Source organism: Dendrobates tinctorius, unplaced genomic scaffold (assembly GCF_039654945.1).
Source record: "Dendrobates tinctorius isolate UK_male_01 unplaced genomic scaffold, ASM3965494v1 ptg000060l, whole genome shotgun sequence".
Lineage (NCBI taxonomy): Eukaryota > Metazoa > Chordata > Amphibia > Anura > Dendrobatidae > Dendrobates > Dendrobates tinctorius.
In genome coordinates, this window is record NW_027361728.1 from 80140708 (window position 1) to 80160658 (window position 19951).

At 40.2% G+C, this 19951-nt stretch overlaps 1 protein-coding gene and 1 long non-coding RNA gene across 5 annotated transcripts in view; one reads left to right on the plus strand and one right to left on the minus strand.

Annotated features, from left to right (window-relative positions):
* LOC141092699 (uncharacterized) overlaps positions 1–1643 on the plus strand; it is a 53071-nt gene extending 51428 nt beyond the window's left edge. The window contains exon 4 of the long non-coding RNA XR_012232878.1: positions 1508–1643. This is a non-coding gene — a long non-coding RNA (uncharacterized lncRNA). The remainder of the gene's footprint in view (positions 1–1507) is intronic.
* NYAP2 (neuronal tyrosine-phosphorylated phosphoinositide-3-kinase adaptor 2) overlaps positions 1–19951 on the minus strand; it is a 286187-nt gene that overhangs the window by 160272 nt on the left and 105964 nt on the right. The gene's annotated exons all lie outside the window — the stretch shown is intronic.

Below are 19951 nucleotides of genomic sequence, written 5' to 3' on the forward strand. Positions count from 1 at the left end.
TAGCACTCCTACATCAGCTGGTTACAATGTGTGTGTTTGTGTATGTTTGTTTGTGTGTGTTTGTGTTTACTTACCGACTTAGTAATAAGGGTGTTGGGCTCACACCTTTTCATTACTAAGCCTAGGGCTTGGTGTCAATGACAGCTGCTGACACCATTACTCTGATTCGACTGCATGAGAAAAAAAAGGTGGTGTTGAACCAAGAAATTACATTACAAAACTTTTTTTTTTAAATATGTTTATTTAGCTCAAAAAAGCCTTCATTGCTGTACAAAACGCATGAAAAATAACTAGGCCAAAACGCGTTTTTGCAGCAGTGTTTTTGCTGTCAAGAGATGCAGAAACCAAGCAAATACTCAATATGCGCACATAGTCTTAAAGACAATCCTGCGTACTATGCACGCTGGGGGGATGCACAAGTCTGCAGTCACATTTAAAGACAATATTACACATGGTAAAAGTTTTACTTAATCATATACTGCCTGCTGCCAATCTAATAATAGCAAAGCATACACCATCTCAATCTTTGATTATTTATGCACCAAAGAATAACCACATTCTCAAGTACCTCTAATATAAGAGCAACAGTTAAACTGGCTGCTTAAGGCAAATTCTGATGTATAAATTATTTAGCTTCATTTCATACCCATAGCAACTGAAATTAATTGGTATAATTTGCTATTCTATCCTATAATATGTCAAAATGATATTGTATTAATTATTTACAATATTATAGAGTTGTATTATAGCTGATTAAAGTGGATTTTAATGCATCGTTTTTGTATTACATAATTTTTTGTATTAAATATTTTTCCTTGAATGTGAATAAAGTAACTAAATTTGACCTCATTACCTCACAGCATATGAAATTTTGTGTGCTAATAAAATCTATTTTGATGTACAAATGTAATTCTTATTTATAGACTTTAAATAGACTTTTCACATAATACTGAAATTTGTTATGTACGGTAGGATACCTGTGAGGGATTAGATGGCAGGTTGAACCTGTGATCTAAGTGGGTCACACGAAAAGTACCAGTGTTGCCTCAAGACCATTTCAAAGCTTAATGGCCTAGAAAAGTTGAGATCACACTATTCTACACCAGTAAAATATACAGAAATGTTGTTTCATTGAATAAAGAAAATCAAATATTGCGTAATCCACAAAGTAACATTTCCATTTTGACACGTTAAAACCCCTTCCTGCTGCTGCCAGTTTTCATTTCTGCAAATTCATCCCCCCTTCTTCTTCAACAAGCCATAGCTTTCTTTATTTCTCTGTAGACATACACAACTTGATTTTTGTAGGGAAAGTTGTAGTTTTGGAGCATTTTTTTCAAACCTGCCTAAAAATTTAGCACAGTAATGTATATATCACTTTGTTTTTGTTTCCTTGAAAGTGTTTTTGGACTCTGTTTATCTTTTTTTTATAACATTGGTCTTAATATGAAGTTTTTTTATGTGATTTATATTTTCTTTGTTCTTGCATTTTTTTCTACTTTGTTAGACTGAGTCCGCAGATGCTTTGGTAAATGGTATGCGATCCTGAACATTATCCAACTTGACCAATCTCGTTGAGGATCAGTGATGATCTAGGTATTATTATTTTTTTATTCTGCTTTTATGATAATATCTGTAATGTGCTGTGGTATTTAAAGTGCTATATAAGCACTGTTAGTAATGGAACTCACTATCTAAATTCCCTATCAGGATGTCTTTGGAGCATGGGAGAAAACCGGAGAACCCGGAGGAAACACATGCAAACGCGGGGAGAACATATAAACTCATTGGAGATGTTGTCCTTGGAGGGATTTCAACCCAGGACCCAGCAACAGTGCTAACCACTGTAAGAAGAGAAACTGGGCTGGGGATGCATTTCTTGTGTTGGGTCCGGAACTGTCGGAGCTGTCTCCTCTGTTGTCCATAGGAAAGTTTAGGCAACTGGACAGATCTTTACACTTGCTGACAGGGGGTGGCTAAGCATTACCAGAGGCAGTGCAGCATGCGAGCACAGACAGAATTGGCAGAAAGGTGCAGTGAGCGGCTGAGGGGAGTGAGTACTCCTGCTTCAGAGACCGTTAGTGATGCAGATTCGCACCTGTCCGTGAAAGAAATTTACCATGACAACTCGGACCAGAAGCCCACCGGGTGTAGGTTGACTCTGACCTTTCGAGATGGAAACCGATACGCTACAGTCAGGGGTGCTTTCGTGACGCCTGATAGAGACTGTGACTTTTACCGGGGACAGTTTCTTGAACCCTGGGTGAAGACTCATCGAGCTTCACTTAATTCTGTCAGCACAGTGGCCCGTACTCTGCCAGGTCACAGGAGTCTCCATATTGAGGACTCTACAGAATCCTTCAAAGACATAATGTTGCCGACCGGGCACGGACCGTCGCCTGCTTCCAGACCACACCGGATCTACGCGATGCCGACGGCTGTTGGTGCCATCATCTACTGCGGGAATTTTTCTGGCAGGAAGATGTCTGATTGATAAGTGACTTCATTGAGAATGACTTTATTTGTTATTTCTGAATTGATTTTTCCCTATTACACCCCTGCATTCCCTATATTGCCTGCATTTTACCTCAAGTTTTCCCTATCTCCCTGCGTGGAGTAATATCCTGTTAAGTAAAAACTTGTTAACCCTTGGTTTGCTTCCTGACTGTCACTGCATCTGCCAACCTGCTCACACCACCAAGACATCATGTTATATCCTTGGATGGTTGCACAAGCCTCCATGAGATAACCAACAATACCATGGCTACTGTTTGACGCTGAGGATTTCACCCCAGTACCTTTGTCAGATTGTAAGTTAGAGCAGTGTTTCCTGGGACCCTCCTGGTGCAAGACAATGCCCGGCCTCTTATAGCCAGGGTTTATACACAATTACTGCATGTCAAATACAGACCTGTAGCAGTTGAGAACACTCAAAGATATCATGTATCAGTGAATCCAATGCCACTAAATAGTGCCACATACTGCCCAAGAGCTCACCAATGCCCTGATCTAGATCCAGGAAAATGAAACTCATCTGCTGTCTCATGAGGATCATGCTCAAACATGATACAGCATGCATACAGATACTTGGGGGCCAAACACACTACTGAGTGCCATTTTGAGTTCCTGGGATGAAATTCAGGCAATAGGGTGCACCTGTGGCTTCAACTTTTTACTTTGATTTTGAGGATGATTTGGAAAACAGATCTCAATGGGTTGATCATCTTGGTTGCCATTGAACGATGATGCATCATTTTATTCTGAACAATTTCACAATTTATTTCAGTAATACTTGTTTACAACTTGAATCTTTTGTTTACTGAGTTCCGTTGTGTGATTTAAAATTCCTTTAATTTTTGAACAGTGTATAGACGTGTATGTGGACATAAACACACCAATGAAATGTATGCTTTCACTAAATACGTTACACAAAATCATTTACAAGGTTTAATCATTCAATTAAAACACATTGAAAAATGACATGAAGGCAAACAGTAGGATTAAGCAAAGCCATGATCCAGCACTGTATTCTCACATGTCACTTGTGACTCTACATAAACAATCCATTCAGTATTACTTTAAATGTAATAATTCAGCCGGGCCAACAGGGAATACTGGATGCAGAAAGAGCAGAACTAAACCCTTTGTTGTCTAAAATGAATGTGAGTGATTAAGTACTGACTCTAAGGGCTGAAAATAAGGGATGGCAATGTTTATTTCTGTACCCTGACAATCCACTGCCAAGAAATGAAAGGAGAAGAAATGAAGAGACCTCTAATGCTGGAGAAGTCATTCTGCAAATAGTTCACATCCATAATCACAAAATAATTACGGTATATCTATAACTATACATTAACATCTGCACTGGGCTTTTAGATTCTTCACAATGGCACTGATCCATGGAATTTGTATTGTATGTAGTGTCAATAATCTCTTGCGTTATTTAATAGATGCCATTAATTCTGGGTTGTTTACGGTTAGAAAACCATGTCTTGTACAGGTCTTGTATGGCTTTGCATCTCAGCCATATTAATTATAGGAGCTAGACTGCTTTATCAGACACATCACATGAGAAGATATGGCACAGCTTTTTTTTTCTATGTCTGCCAATCCCTTTTAAGAGTTGGTTCAGTGCCTAAAATATCCTTTCTAAATATCTATTTCTACACCCTAGTTAATTTTGTAATTAGCTTTTTTTTAAAAAAATACCCTACACTTCTCCCTATTCTGCTAATCTCTAAATGTGTTTTTTTTACTTTACTTCCTGTGTTGTTTCATTTCCAAGGAGTCAAGATCACAAGAGGCTGGTACTGCACTTACTTCCCTGCAGTATCTATCACTACTCTTGGAACAGGATGTCATTAGGGGGCGACGCTGCAGTTACTAATTACAGTTTCATCGCTGCCCTTTGAACATGTCCTGGTTTTATGGTGCTGATATAAGCTGTGCGAGAGTTGAGCGCAGTGCCAGCACTATGCTTCTGTCACCACCCCCGCAGCTTCTAACTGTGAAGCAAGACATCACCAAAAGGCTAAGATAGGAGCAGTGACACCAGCACCATCCCTGATGACATTTTACTTGAGGAAGGTGATAAAAGCTGTGGATTGGTGCTGGTGTCACTCACACTGCTTCTGTCTCCACCCCCTGATGGCAACTTGTATCAGTTAGAAGCTGCATCTGGGACAAAAGCAGAGTGCCTGTGCTGAGCTAACCTATCATGCTGCTTCTAGTAGCACCTTGGAACCAGAATATGTTTAAAAAGTAACATAGTAACATAGTTATTAAGGTTGAAGGGAGACTTTAAGTCCATCTAGTTCAACCCATAACTTATCCTAACCTGCCCTAACATGTTGATCCAGAGGAAGGCAAAAAAAACCCATGTGGCAACAGTAAGCTTCACATTGGGGAAAAAAATTCCTTCCCGACTCCACATACGGCAATCAGACTAGCTCCCTGGATCAACGCAATATTAAGGAGACTAGTGTATATACCCTGTAATATTATACTTTTCAAGAAAGGCATCCAGTCCCTTCTTAAATTTTAGTAGTGAATCACTCATTACAACATCATATGGCAGAGAGTTCCATAGTCTCACTGCTCTTACAGTAAAGAATCCGCGTCTGTGAGTATGCTTAAACCTTCTTTCCTCCAGACGTAGAGGATGCCCCCTTGTCCCCGTCACAGGTCTAAGAGTAAAAAGTAGTGATGAAAGATACTGTGGTAAGTTACTGCAGCACCACCCCTTGATGATGTCCTGTTCTAGGAGGTGTAATAGGGAAGTGAGTGCAGGGAAGTGAATCCCATATGAGAATCTTCTCAAATGAAATGTCACAGGAAGTGAAGTAAAAAACACATTTAGGCTATGTGCCCACATTGCGTGTTAAAACGCACAATGAAAACCGGACTCCTTCCCAGATATCGCACGTTTTTTCAGCGTGATTTCACAGCAATTTTACCGCGATTCTGTTCGCGATTTTGCCGCGATTTTTCAAGCACTTTCCAAGCGATTTGAAGCATCGCTTGGAAAGTGATTTTGAGGTTGGTCACACTCGTCTAACATAGTGTTTGACAAGTGTGAGCAGCTTTTTACTATTGAGGCCACCTATGCGGCATCAATAGTAAAAGATAAAATGTTAAAAATGATAAAAAAATAAAAAATCGGGGTATATTTACCTTCCGAAGTCCCGCGTTGCCATCCCGGGCCTCAGCGTTCCCAGTAATGCCTTGCGAGACCTGTGATGACGTTGGTCTCGCGTTACTATAGCGATCTCGCGAGACCGCTAGAGTCACGCGAGACAATGTCATCACAGGACCTTGCCACAAGGCATTACTGGGAATGCTTAGGCCGGGAATGCAGCGCGGGACGTCGGAAGGTAAATATACCCCGATTTTTTATTTTTTATTTTTTTTTACAGGGGTATGGTACCCAGGGCCTGGAGGACAGTCTCCTCTCCTCCACACCGTGGGTACCAGCCGCACATGAGACGCTTAACTTCGCGCATGGTGGGCATAGCCACATGCGGGAAGTAAGCGATTCTCATGCATTCCTATGGGTGCGGAATCGCGGCATTTCTTTGCGATTCCGCACAAAAGAATGATCATGCTGCGATTTTTTCCGCGATGCGTTTCTGCCACGGAAAAAAGCGCAGCATTAGCACAGCATGTGCTGAATGCCATAGGAATGCATGGGGTGCGTTCTGTACACAATTTTTAAACGTTTTTGCAGCGTTTTTGCGCCGAAAATCGAGGCAAAAAACGCTTAAAAATTGCATCGTGGGCACACAGCCTTAGGGATTAGCATGATAGGGAGAAGTGTAGGGTATTGTGTAATAATATTAATTACAAAAGTGATTATGATGTAAAAATAGATATTTAGAAAGAATATTTTAGGTACCATTAGGTATCTCTAACCTCTTCACACCACATTTTTCCCCTTTTCTTCAAATAATCATAACTTTTTTGTTATTTTGCAATCCTGAGGACTTGTTTTCAATGATGCCATTCATTTTACAATGCAATCTACTCAAAAAAGGAAATTTCCAAGAGGAGTAAAATGGTGAAGAAAATGCAACTGCGCCGTTATTGGAGTTGTTATGATGTTTATTAACCTGGCAGCATAATTACTTTCCTTTTTTGCTTGATGAGCTGATGTTTTTAATCATGTCATTTTGGGATATATAAAACATTGGTACGACTTCTTTCCACACACTTTTTTATCACTTGTAAAAAATGCAATGAATTTTTTTAAAGTAGAATTTTTTACAAATGTTTTTGTTATTTTTTTCATTGTTTTACATTGCAACATCTGTTTTTGTTCTGATGTTTTAAAAGATCTGTGGAAAAGCTTATGGGACAAATAGGTGCAAAAAATGAAATACCTAGAGAGAGCATCAATGATGATGTGTCAGCACGTCTGAGATCACCGCTGTAACCAGTGATTGGTGGCAGCCATCACATGTACTTGTTGACACATCACAGCTGGGGCAGAAGAAAATTCCGAAGGGGAATAGTAAGATTATTGTTCCATTTATTATTTTATAGCTTTATAAACATTTTTTGTTGTTTCTTAGGTCTCCTTACAAGCACTTCCAGCAGCAGGTAGTATGAGAAGATAGCATGTAATAATTACAAGAACATAAGCATTTATTAAATTAGACATGGTCACAACTGCGCTTTAAATAATTTACAATTTTATTCTTTATAATTTTTTAGCCATATTAACTCAAAACTTAGTGTGCTGTTAGTATGTGAGTAAAGTTGATATAAAAATGCAAAATATAATCTTAAACCACAACAAATATATTTACGTAATGTATAACTTTGCAGCTACACAATTACCGTTGCGGCATTGCTGCTTAGTCAGCTTGCACAATTGAGCTTTTTAAAATATACATCTATTGTGGGTCAGGAGAAGTCAATCAGTTTTCATGAAACAGACGAGAGAATTGTAGCTTTGTTGAAGTCAACATGATTGCCACTTGTGTTAAATTATGTATGGGTTGTCTCCAGGAAAATGACTGCTCGGCGCATCCTGTATAGTTCTAAGTCATGTTTTACTCTTTATTCAAAAAAGGTCATTACCCAAAGTGCTAAAACATTCAATCATTCCTTCCAACAAATTTACTTCCTCACACTGTAAATAACATGCGTCGAGGCAGACAAAGCTGCAAAAAGCAATCATTTTCCTTACAGAGCTCAGGCTGCTGTCAGAAGAGCGCCAGACGAGACAAATGTTGCTTCCAACTCAGACTGTGCTTCATATTTTGGTCTCAATCAGATGAATTAATGATATTTATTTGTTAAATGGTCATCTGAGCTGAGCATTGCATGACTGGGAACAATTTTTATTTTTTTTCAAAATTGGTTTCTGGGAGGTAGAGGGTGCACCACTCTTTGGCTACCCAATTACAGAATCGGGATAAAAGATACATGTATACTAATAAGAAGCACATATGTCATCATTTGAGAACATGTATGATCCTTTGATAGAACTTTTTTTTTTTATATTTATTGGAATTTGCGGGAATTAATTATTGCTATAAAGATGCCTATGTATATTTAGGACTGACCAGACAAGTGATTACTTAGCATTGTGCTGAAAATAAGTACTGTAATCAAGGAGGGCTTTTGATAGCCAAAGCTGACCAGGGTATATTTCTAGGACAAGGCACAGTGCCCAGTTTAAAAGAGCATTACTGACAAAATGATTGCAATGGCGGTCACTACTACAATCCTGCAGTAATCCCTATAGTGCAGCAATTTGTGGAGTACATAATCCCTTGTAAAGGGTCTGGCAAAACAAAGAGGTTTTTATTCGCTAGTTGCAACTGTTGACTGGTCTGTTTTCTCAATGATAGAGGTTAGTGGAGCAGATGTTTATAGTCACAATACTGAACTGGAAAACGGTGGTACATTTGTAGCGCTGTGTATAGACTGCAGTCCTCACATTAAAAGTGGTTGTCCAACTGAACAAAAATGGAGGTAAATCTAGGAAATTAGGGAATTATGCAATTTACTTATGTACTCGGCATCTGAAAGCTGATCTGCTCTTCAGTGTCAAGCTCTGCTCCTGGCAGGTTCTTTTTAGTTTGTGTCCAACTCAAGATAGTTTCCATGACTGGGGCTGAGACTGAAGTGGGACGGCAGACTGCTCATTTCAATAACTGCGCCAAACCTGAACTGTACATCTGTTGCTTCTGATTTCACACAAAACTAAATAGAGGGTTTTTATATCATGGGTTCTGTGAGAATCCAACTTTCGAGAGCCGAGGTGCTTGATGATTTTTTCCCCATTTTCTGAAACAACGATTTATCCTAAATCTTTCATGTAGTAAATCTGATAATCCTGCATTGTGGAGGTTCAGATTAAGTCAAGTATGAGAGACATTAACGACATCCAACAGTAGCACAACTGCTTCTGATCTGTATCAATATGTATTATGTATATTTTGTTGCATTAATCCATAATGTTGGGTATGTTATGTGTTATATGACTTGAAAGTATTGTTTCTTTGTTGATATATTATGCTTTATATGTGGCAAAAAATCCTGTAATTATTTTTTTTTTACTTGTCAAAATGAATTTCCCATCAATGAGTCTCCAGTTGTCATGGATGTGTCAGAGGCTGCAGAGCGCTGTCTACCTCTATCTGGGTGTTAATAAGTACCAACTTGCTGTTGGGAGTTGTGGGTGTTATTATCTATTTGCACATCCCTGTTGAGGCTTTGAGCTGTAGCAGTTGGCTAGCGTCCTCTTTGGAGTTTGGAGGGCGTCAGTGTTTATCTCTGAGTCTACTCAAGCTAAGTGTCTCCCTTGTTTGGTTTATCCTAGCTATCTTAAGTGTTAGTGGGGTTTGACCAGCGTTTACCTTTTCCTTCCCTAATCAGGGCTTACCACTAGGATCTGGCAGGGATTATGTATCCTGCTCAGAGATAGGTGCGGAACCTATTTAGGGTCTCTTAGGGCAGACAGGGTGATGTTAGATCTGCCTAGGGGTCTCCACTCCCTGCTTTCCTAGTGTTGTGCCCCCCTTCCTCTTATTGGTTTGTGTTGCACTTTGTGTGTCCTACACTGTGCATGACACTAGCAGATAAATGCCTGTATTCCTTCTGCTCATAGCATAGCCTACATTATATAACAATAAGCTTACATTTTCAAACTCATCTCTAATTTACATTTTTATAGTAATATTTATGGTAAGTACATCTCATAATGTCCTGCAAAGACATTACGTAAGGAAGTTTGGCCACATTATATCCATCAGAAGCTAAAGTTACATTGACCAGGCCAAATTGGAAGTCAGATGCCTTAACTGCAGATCAGAGGCACAGGATTTGCTGTTAGAGGCTGCACATAGTTGTAATTTAAAGGGAATCTGTCAGCACAGAATGACTGTTCAAACCAAGTACAACCGTTCCGTGCACCCTTGGCATGGCCAAACAACATTTTATGTGAACCTTCTCACCTACTTCTTCTTTGATTGACAAATTTATAGAGCCAGAGAAGGGTGGAGATGGATAGAAAACAAGCTGCTGGGTGCACTTAAATATTTGGCCCCTCCTTGGTGCACTGAGTGCCTGTACTTGGTTTAAACAATCAGATTCCTTTTTAACTGACAGCATTTAAGCCGAAGACAGTGTTCAGCTGGAAAAACGAGCTTTTAATGTGTTTAAAACTGAAATTTATACGTTTTACTAATATTGTTTCCCATGTCTTGCTGTCAGCACTGACGCTAGTCGCTCCAGATAGACTTCCTCCTTGGGTTTAACCCATGAGAATGCTTCCTCCCTCTCCATATGTTGGTGATGTGTAAGGAAGAGGCTAGATGACTGGCTCATTTTAATAATTAAAGCAAATCTGTCAGCTGTTTTGGCCACTATAAGATGCGGCCACTGCCTTTCAGAGCTTATCTACAGCATTCTATAATGCTGTAGATAAGCCCCCGGACCGACCTGAAAGATAAGAAAAATAAGTTTCATTATACTCACCCGGGGGGTGGTCCGGTCCGATGGGTGTCACAGCTCCGGGTCCGGTGCCTCCCATCTACTTATGCTCGCAGCCCTCCTGCTTGCGTCATGGCTCCCTGTCATTGCACTCCTGCGCAGGTGTACTTCTCTGCCCTGTTGAGCAGAGCAAAGTACTGCAGTGCGCAGGTGCTTGGAAAGATAAGAGAGGCCCAGCACCTGAGAACTGCAGGAATTTGTTCTGCCCTCAACAGGGCAGAGAAGTATGCCTGCGCAGGATCGCGACGCTGGGGAGGCATGAAGCAAGCAGGAGGGTGGCGTCGCAAAAAGACAGGAGGCACAGGACACGGACCTGCGACACCCTTTGGACTGATCCGCACCAGAACGCCCCCCTGGATGAGTATAATAAAACTTATTTTTCTTATCTTGCATGTCGGACTGGGGGCTTATCTACAGCATTATAGAATGCTGTAGATAAGCCCTGAAAGGCAGTGGCCGCATCTTATAGCGGCTAAACAGCTGACTGCTTCCCTTAAAGTCATCCTTCTTCCCCACCATGGCTGATACATAGACAAAGAAGGAGGCTGACTTAACTAGTGAAATAAACCAGTCAGCCTGCTTTCTCCTGTACATTACATTACTGACCATTTGTGGTTTTAGGACATATAAAATTGTGACATTCATGGTGTGAAATGATCGGAATACCATCTATATCCACATTGCATGAGGTAAAAAAAAACACTATTGAGTAATAAAATAAAATGTAAAAATATGACCACAAACCAAAATGTTTTATATGTACAGATATCAATGTGTTCCTAGCAACTAGCAGGGAATATTGTTGCATCGTATGGAGCCATTATTAATATGTTTAACAAAAAAGAAATAATATTATTAGATGCAGCCTTGGACTCGCCCTTAGGTTGAAAGGTGAATCCCCCGGTGGGCCCTGTGCAGGAAAGTGGCACATACCACCTTATATGAGCAGTAGTTGGCACAATACACTTGTTTCACTGCTTCTCATTCATGTAACAAACTACATTGTGTATTAATATATATATATATATATATATATATATATATATATATATATTTGTGAATGAGAGTAAAATAATATTTGCATGCAGCTGAACAGGCATCCCCCGGAGTCAATGTTACTGGTGGGCTCTTGGCACGCCAGTCCGGCACTAATTAGATGCATAGATTTTCATAGAGATGGACTGTATGCATATAATATACATACTGAAAAGGGCTGGGTCAGTCTCTAAGTTAATCAATTATTTGGGAGAATAAAAGATGCATAATAAATAATGGCCTCAGTAAGACATGGGGTTTAACCTATTGGATTTACATAAAGGGATCTCAGTTCTCTCTCCTGAAGTATTTAGTCTAATGAACATGCTGATTTATTCCTCTGCCTTAACGGAAAGTCATACATTAGTCCCAGAGCTAATCATCATTGTTAAGATAGGATAAAATTTAGTGTTCACAACGGTTTCCTGACAATCTACCAAAAGCTTCACTCCAGTAAATTGATTTATTTTTTGGGAAAAGGGTGACTATTTATTAAATTAAAAACTGATGGCGGTATGTCTAAAACTGGTGCAGAGGATAATAGGAATCAGCAATATTCTGTATATGTAGAAGTTAGGCTTTATACCTGTTTAAATAATATATAAATGTAAAAGAGAACTGTTAAAAGCAGAAAAAAAACATAAATAAAGTGCCGTATATACTTGAGTATAAGCTGAGATTTTCAGCCCATTTTTTTAGGCTGAAAGTGCCCCTCTCGGCTTATACTCGAGTCATTATCTCAGGGGGTCAGCGGGGGGAGTGGGAGCGATAAGAGCCGGTGGCTGTCACATCATACTCACCCCCTCCTGGAGCGGTATCTGCACTTCCCTGCTTCTCAGATGGTCTCCGGCACCAGCACCTTCTTCCTGTGTTCAGCGGTCACGTGGTACCGCTCATTAAAGTAATGAATATGCACGCGAATCCACTCCAATAGGCGTGGAGCGCATATTCATTACCTTAATGAGCGGTACCACGTGACCCCTGAACACAGGAAGAAGCTGCTGACGCCGGGAACCATCGGAGAAGCAAGGAAGTGCAGAGACCACGCCAGGAGGGGGTGAGTATGATGGATAATCAGGAAACAGGGGGAGGATGGAGGAGGATGCCCAGCCATGCATACAGGGGGAGGACGGGGTAGCCATGCATATACGGGGGAGGATGGGGAGGACCCAAGCCATGCATACAGCAGAGGGAGACACACATACCAAGACAGGGATGAGGGAACAATGCATACCCAGCTTATACTCAAGTCAATAAGCTTACCCAGTTTTCTGTGGCAAAATTAGGTGCCTCAGCTTATACTCGGGTCGGCTTATACTCGAGTATATATGGTATATTACTGAGCACAAGACAAGATGCATTTTCCTTCAATTATCTATCCTATCAAACAATCTTCATTATACAGGCAAAAGTATTGGAACTCCACTCTTAATCATTAAATTTTGGTTTTTCCTTGAGTCCCATTACCCAGATGTGCAGAATTGTAAAATCCAGGAACTTACAATGCAGACTGCCTTTACTAATGTTAATGAATGAAGGTAGATATACAAAAATGTATTTTAAAAAAACATCGGGTTTTGGTTGTATCCAGCCTTCCTCAGTTGTCTGATTTGAATAATGGGTTGTTCTAGGATGTCACTGTATTGACAAGTCAGTTCATGACATTTCTTCCCTCCTCAATATTCTAAGATTAACTGAGAGTAATTATTGAAAAGTGAAGGCACTCAGAAACCAGAGCTAATCAGCTGTGAAATGGCAGACCATCACCTTACGGAACGAGGTCACCGTGTGCTGAGGTACATAGTGCGTAAGTCACCAACTCTCTGCTGTCTCTGTAACTGCAGAGTCCAAACCTCCTGTGGTATTAACAGTAGAAAAACTGTGTTTCGTGGCATGGGTTTCCATTGCCAATCAGCTGCCTTAAACTCTTGCATCACCAATCACAATACCAAGTGTCAGTTCACCAATGGCAGAAGACCATTACCTGCCTGACTGTATTGTGATAAATATAACGTTTGGTGGAGATCGAGTAATGCTACAGGGGTGTTTTACAAAGCTTAACATAGGAATTTTAGTTCCAATGAACGGAAATGTCAATGTTTTAACATACCATACAATTTTGACAATTGTACGCTTCCACCTTTGCAGAAACAGTTTGGGAAATGTCCTTTTTTGTTCCAGCAAGACTGTGCCCCAGTGCACAAAGCAAGGTCCATAAAGGCATGGTTGGGTGAGTTTGGTGTGGAAGAACTTCACTGGCCTCAACCACATTGAACATCTATGCCGTGAACTAGAAAGAAGATTGTGAGCCAGGCCTTCTCCTCCAACATCAGTGTTTGACCTCACAAATGTTCTTCTGGATGAACAGGCAAAAATTACCACATACACACTAAAAAGTCTTGTAGAATGTTTACATAGAAGGAACCTCCATTTTAATGCTTATGTATTTAGAATTGGATGTTATAAAAGCTCCCGTACCCCTAATATGTACAGTGTATCCTATCTATCTGTCTGTCTATATATCTCTAAACAGCAACTAAAAGAGGACTAAAATCCTCCAAAAATTCAAAAGACAGCAAAAAAAAAGGCAGCGATGTTTTTACCTGCCATCCTAACTACATGGGCCTGCTGCGCCCTGACAGTGCATTTGTCTGGAGGTCTAGGCAGGTAAAAACATTGCTGCCTTTTTCTGCTGTCTTCTGTCTATATAGCTATCTATTATCTATCTATATACTGTATCTATCCCATATCTATCTATCTATATATCTATCCCATATCTATCTATCTATCGATCTATCTGTCTATCTATGTAAACATTTACCCTCTAAAGGGCCTGTCACACTAAGTGATATCGCTAGCAATATCGCTATAACGTCACTGGTTTTGTGACGTTATAGCGATATTGCTAGCGATATCGCTGTGTCTGATACTTACCTACGACCGCTCCCCCTCTGGTTATCGCTGATCGCGCGAGAACGTCCTGGGCCGCTTCTCATCGTCAGCTTCCTGCTGGGCTTCCTGCTGTGGAGACGACCGACACGTGGACGCGGGCGGGAGGACATCAGGATCGCCTCATCTGACAGGTAAGTAGTGACCCCTAACCGCTGCGATGTCACTGGTGAGATCTGCCTGTGTGGCAGCTCACTAGCGACCACTTAGCGATGCACCAGCGATCCTGACCGCGTTATATCGCTGGTCGGAATCGTTGGTACATCGCTAAGTGTGACAGTACCTTTAGTCTAATATAATATACATAGAAAAATAAGCAGCACTCCTACTAATGTGAATAAAGTGAGGGACTTTTTAATACGCTATGTGGTAAAGTTTTGGTTCCAGAACAGTACTTTTTCTGGATCAGCCCGATTGTGTACACCTGGGTCCTGGTGGGATAGCTTTTATGCTTTTTTTAATGAAAAACAGTGTTTACTAAATACTATTATTTATGCGTTGTCTTAAGTTTTGTCTGTTTAATGGCCAGTGTGAACAGGCTCCTACAACGTTGCATGTATACCAACTTGTGCTCCAGCTAATTTCTTTTGGTTCTACATTCAGTGTACACAAGGGTGTGTTTTTCCTTCCCTTGAGCTGGGTATTATGTTTATACAGCTTTGCATGGCTGTTTGTCCACAGTTGGGCCCGGTATTGCTTGCCCCTTATTCACATTGAGGTCATTTTTGACAAATGGTAAGGTTTTAAAACTAGAGGTTAAAACCGTGCAAACAGTGTACACCTTGGCACTGGTGGGATGGCTTTTACACTCTTTTTGATAAAAAAATTGTTTACTACGTCCACTATGTTAATTATATGCACTATTGCTTTTTACTTCCTTATAGCAGGGTATATGTTCATTCTGTTTCTATCTCAGATTTTATCTATCTTGGTAAATGACTTATGATTTTGGCCTGAAAAAAATGCATAAAAAACTACAGCTGTATTTTTTTACTGTAAAATTATAAAACCATTGTAAACCTTCCCAATAGTTTCCCTTGAATTCTTATTTCCTAGACCTGGTTCAGACTCTTGTTCTGCTTTGTCTTTCAAGAAGTGTCCAGATTGTACATAAATGTTAATGAGACATTTAACAATGAATCTAAGTCATATTTGAGCCAAGCCAAACTGTCCTCCTTCAAGTCTTGCACGACATGTACCTTAAAATAATAAAATTTTGAGGAGATCATGAAATTTTAAGAAAAGGAACCATCATTTATGCGTCACTGTATGCTAAGTTAACCATAATCCCAAAATAGTAGAATTTATGGTTTTTTTGCAGTATTTATTATTTGTAATTTTACAGCAATTTCTTAATCCCTCACAAATCTCAGCAATAAGTTCACAAAATTGAAAAAAGCAAACTTAATAGTGGGTGAAGTCTATTATTTCTCTGCTATGTTGGCAGAATTACTAACCACGAACAGCTGGCGATCAGGTAAGTCTTGCCGGCTGTAAGAGAAAATTGTAACAGACAGCAGAATGGCCTATTGATTAAGTTGTTGAGTGATGCATGAAATGCCCTCAAGGGGTTTGCTACAGTATATGTCTATTTAAGATGTCTAACACAAGTGTATTGTGTCGCGTCCATCACCAGTAATATACAGGTGACTGCATTTAAATAACTTATGAAGTTATTTACCTGTTTTCAGACCATTGCAGGTCACAATGTCGGGTGGATGGGACTTTCCTGCCACAGTCCTTTATAGTGAATGTGCAGTGTTGCATTCACTGATGTGGATGAAGAGGTTGAGTGCAATTGTAAAGGACACCAGCTTGTTTTCATACAGCCATCAATGAGATGACTCTTCCATTGTTATAACCCATTCAAGCAGGTAAATCATTGACATAACCAATGCCACTACTTAAACACTGGATTTGTATGAGAAAAATGGCTCTATGATACCACATGTATACCACACTTAAGAGTTCTGCATACTCTCTTTGCTTTAGGTTTTACAATTTGGATTGTAAGCAATATACTGTATCTGTCTAACGTTGATTTAGATGAACATTAGTCAGATATCAACAATGATTCACTAACTAAAAAACCTTTGTTAGGATAATTATTCCTTATATGACTGCAAAGTCCTCAGAAAAAGCTAAATGAAATCCTTAGACACATTCTGAACAATTTCAAAGTTTTGTAAAGGCTTTTATTTGTTATAGGAATAGAGTGGTGACATGCATTTATATAGGCTGAACATGATGGACAAATGTCTTTTTTTCGGCCTTGCTAACTATGTTACTATTTCATAAACTAAGATTGTGTTTCTTTTACCTTATATGTAACATATATGCCAAAGTGGCCGTAGTCTTCAATTGTCAAAGATATGTCAAATAGATACTGTATTTTCAGACTATAAGATGCACTTTATAGCAAAAATAAACTCTTGCTAGAAAACTGTGTTTGTCTTAAAGTTCGGAGGCAGTTTCCTGTGATGAAGGAGAAAGCAGACACCGCGTTTTTCTCAATCACAGAGAGAAGTGATCTCTTCTCCTGCCCCCAACCGATCTATGTGATCGGTGCACAGCAGGACAAGAAGCTACCGAGACCTGCATGCTGCACATCCTGAGCAGTTGGACCATCCACCCAACTAGCTCCAGGACCTGTCATCTCATGTGTTCAGTCACAAGCCTAGAAGGAACTGCAAAATGTCATAATGTATAGTGTGTGTGTATGTTACTGATGACACCACTCTTCAGAGTCACCGAGTCTCATTCATTGCGGTGTGACCCGGAAGTGGTTGTATGCAAAGTCTATGCAGTGTCACAAGGAGGCTCCATATGCTTTGTAAGGAGGATTCGCTGGACTACTTCAGATTCAGTGGACTTCGTTGGACCTGCATGGAATTTTTATTCTTTTTAATAAATTGGTGAACCAGGTTCACTCTTCTTACACTCTCATTTGGAATTTTGGACCACTCTTCTCTTGCAAACTACCATATTTACTCGAGTATAAGCTGACCCGAGTTTAAGCCGACTGCCCCCTAATTTTTCCACAAAAAACTGGGAAAACTTATTGACTAGCGTAAAAGCCTAGGGTGGAAAATGCAGCAACTACTAGTAAATTTCAAAAATAAAAATAGATACCAATAAAAGTAAAATTAATTGAGACATCAGTAGGTTAAATGTTTTTGAATATCCATATTGAATCTGAAGCCTCATATAATGCTTCATACAGTTCATGATAGCCCCATAAGATGCTCCATACAAAATACACCCCATATAATGCTGCACAAAGGTTAATAATGGCCCCATAAGAAGCTCCATAGAATAATATGCCCCATATGCTGCTCCATAAAGGTTATGGCCACATAAAATGCTCCATAGATTATGCCCCCATAAGATGCTCCATAGATTATGCCCCCATAAGATGCTCCATAAGGCGCTCCATAGGCTATGCCCTACAAGATTCTCCATAAGATGCTCCATAGATTATGTTCCCATAAGATGCTCCATAGATTATGCCCCCATAAGATGCTCCATAAGATGCTCCATAGATTATGCCCCCATATGCTGCCCCATATGCTGCCCTATAAGATGCTCCATAAATTATGCCCCCATATGCTGCCCCATAAAATGCTCCATAGATTTTGCCCCATATGCTGCCGCTGCTGCTGCAAATAAAAAAATGACATACTCACCTCTCGTCGCTGGGGGCCAGATGCCGGTGTACTGAGCAGGTGGGGACAGTTGCCGGTGTCACCGCTGGCTCAAGGCCCCGGCACCTGAGACATTCACCTGTCCCTGCAAGAAAAAGGAACAGCATCCAATCCAGGTGAAAATCGTATCAAAAATTTATTCTGCCATTTTAATAAATTTTTGATACGATTTTCACCTGGATTGGATGCTGTTCCTTTTTCTTGTATGGACATTTTGTTCATTTGGGTTCGTGAACCTTTGAACCTGCATCCACTTAGCTCCTGTTGTGCGGTCGGCTGCTTTTTGCTGAATATTCACCTGTCCCTGGTCCATCATTGTGCCTGCTCTGTTTTCTGGGTCCTCTGTCAGTGACATTCAGGCCACTAAAGGAAGGCGTAAGAGTAGAAGTGGGTAAGTATGATCTCTGACACCCCCGCTCCCCTTCCCCCGCTGACCCTCGGTATATGACTCGCATATAAGCCGAGAGGGGGACTTTCAGCCCAAAAAAATGGGCAGAAAATCTCGGCTTATAGGCGAGTATATACGGGTACTCCAGGTCTCTCATGTTTGAAGGGTGCCTTCTCCCAACAGCAATTTTAAGTTCTCTCAACAGGTATTCAATGGGATTTAGATCTGGACACATTACTGGCCACTTCAGATCTCTCTAGGGCTTGGGGTCCCAGGTCATGGTTCTTTAGGAAGACCCATGGACTGGATCACAAACCCAGCTTTTTGAAACAGGGCACTACATTGTGACCCAAAATCCTTTGGTAATCTTCATATTTCATGATGCCTTGCATACAGTCAAGACACGCAGTGCCAGAAGCAGCAAAACAACCCCGAAACATCTATGAACCTCCACCATATTTGACTGTAGGTACTGTGTTCTTTTTTTATGCCTCATTCTGTTTTTGATGATCAGTAGAATGATATGCTTTACCAGAAAGCTCTTTCTTAGTCTCATCTCTCCACTAGATGCTTTCCCAGAAGGATTTTGGCTTACTCACATACATTTTAGCAAACTGCAGTCTAGCATTTTTATGTCTGTGTCAACAGTGGTGTCCTCCTGGGTCTCTAGCAATAGCATGTTACTTCATTCAAATATCAATGGATAATTCGCACTGACACAGACGCACCCTGAGACTGCAGGACAGCTTGAATTTCTTTAGAACTTGATTTGGGCTGCTTATCCATCATTCAGACTATCCTGCATTGCAACCTTTCATTAATTTTTCTCTGCTGTTCTTGGCCAGGGAGATTAGCTACAGTGATGGCACTGGCATGGGTTGTAAATTTTTTGATTATATTGCATACTGTGGACAAAGAAACATCAAGATTTCTGGAGATGGATTTATAACCATGAGATTGTTGATATTTTTCAACAATTTTGATTCAAAATTCCTCAGACAGTTGTCTTCTTTTCTTTCTGTTCTCCATGATTAGCATGGCACGCAGAGACACACAATGCAAAGATTGAGTCAACTTCTTCCCTTTTTTGCACTGGTGAGTTTGAATGAGCATCATATTCTTGAAACAAAGTTGTTTACCCACAATTTTTGAAAGGTGCCAACAATTTTGACAGGCCCATTTTGGGGGTTTTGTGTTAAATTATTTCCATTTTGCTTTTTTTTATCTGTTTTTTTGTTTTGTTTCAATACACACAAATGAAATAAACATGTGTTCTTTCTGGGAGAAATGCATTTTCTGGAACAATTTCAAGGGTGCCAATACTTTAGACAATGACTGTAAATGCATTTGCACTTAAAACTACCTAAATGTG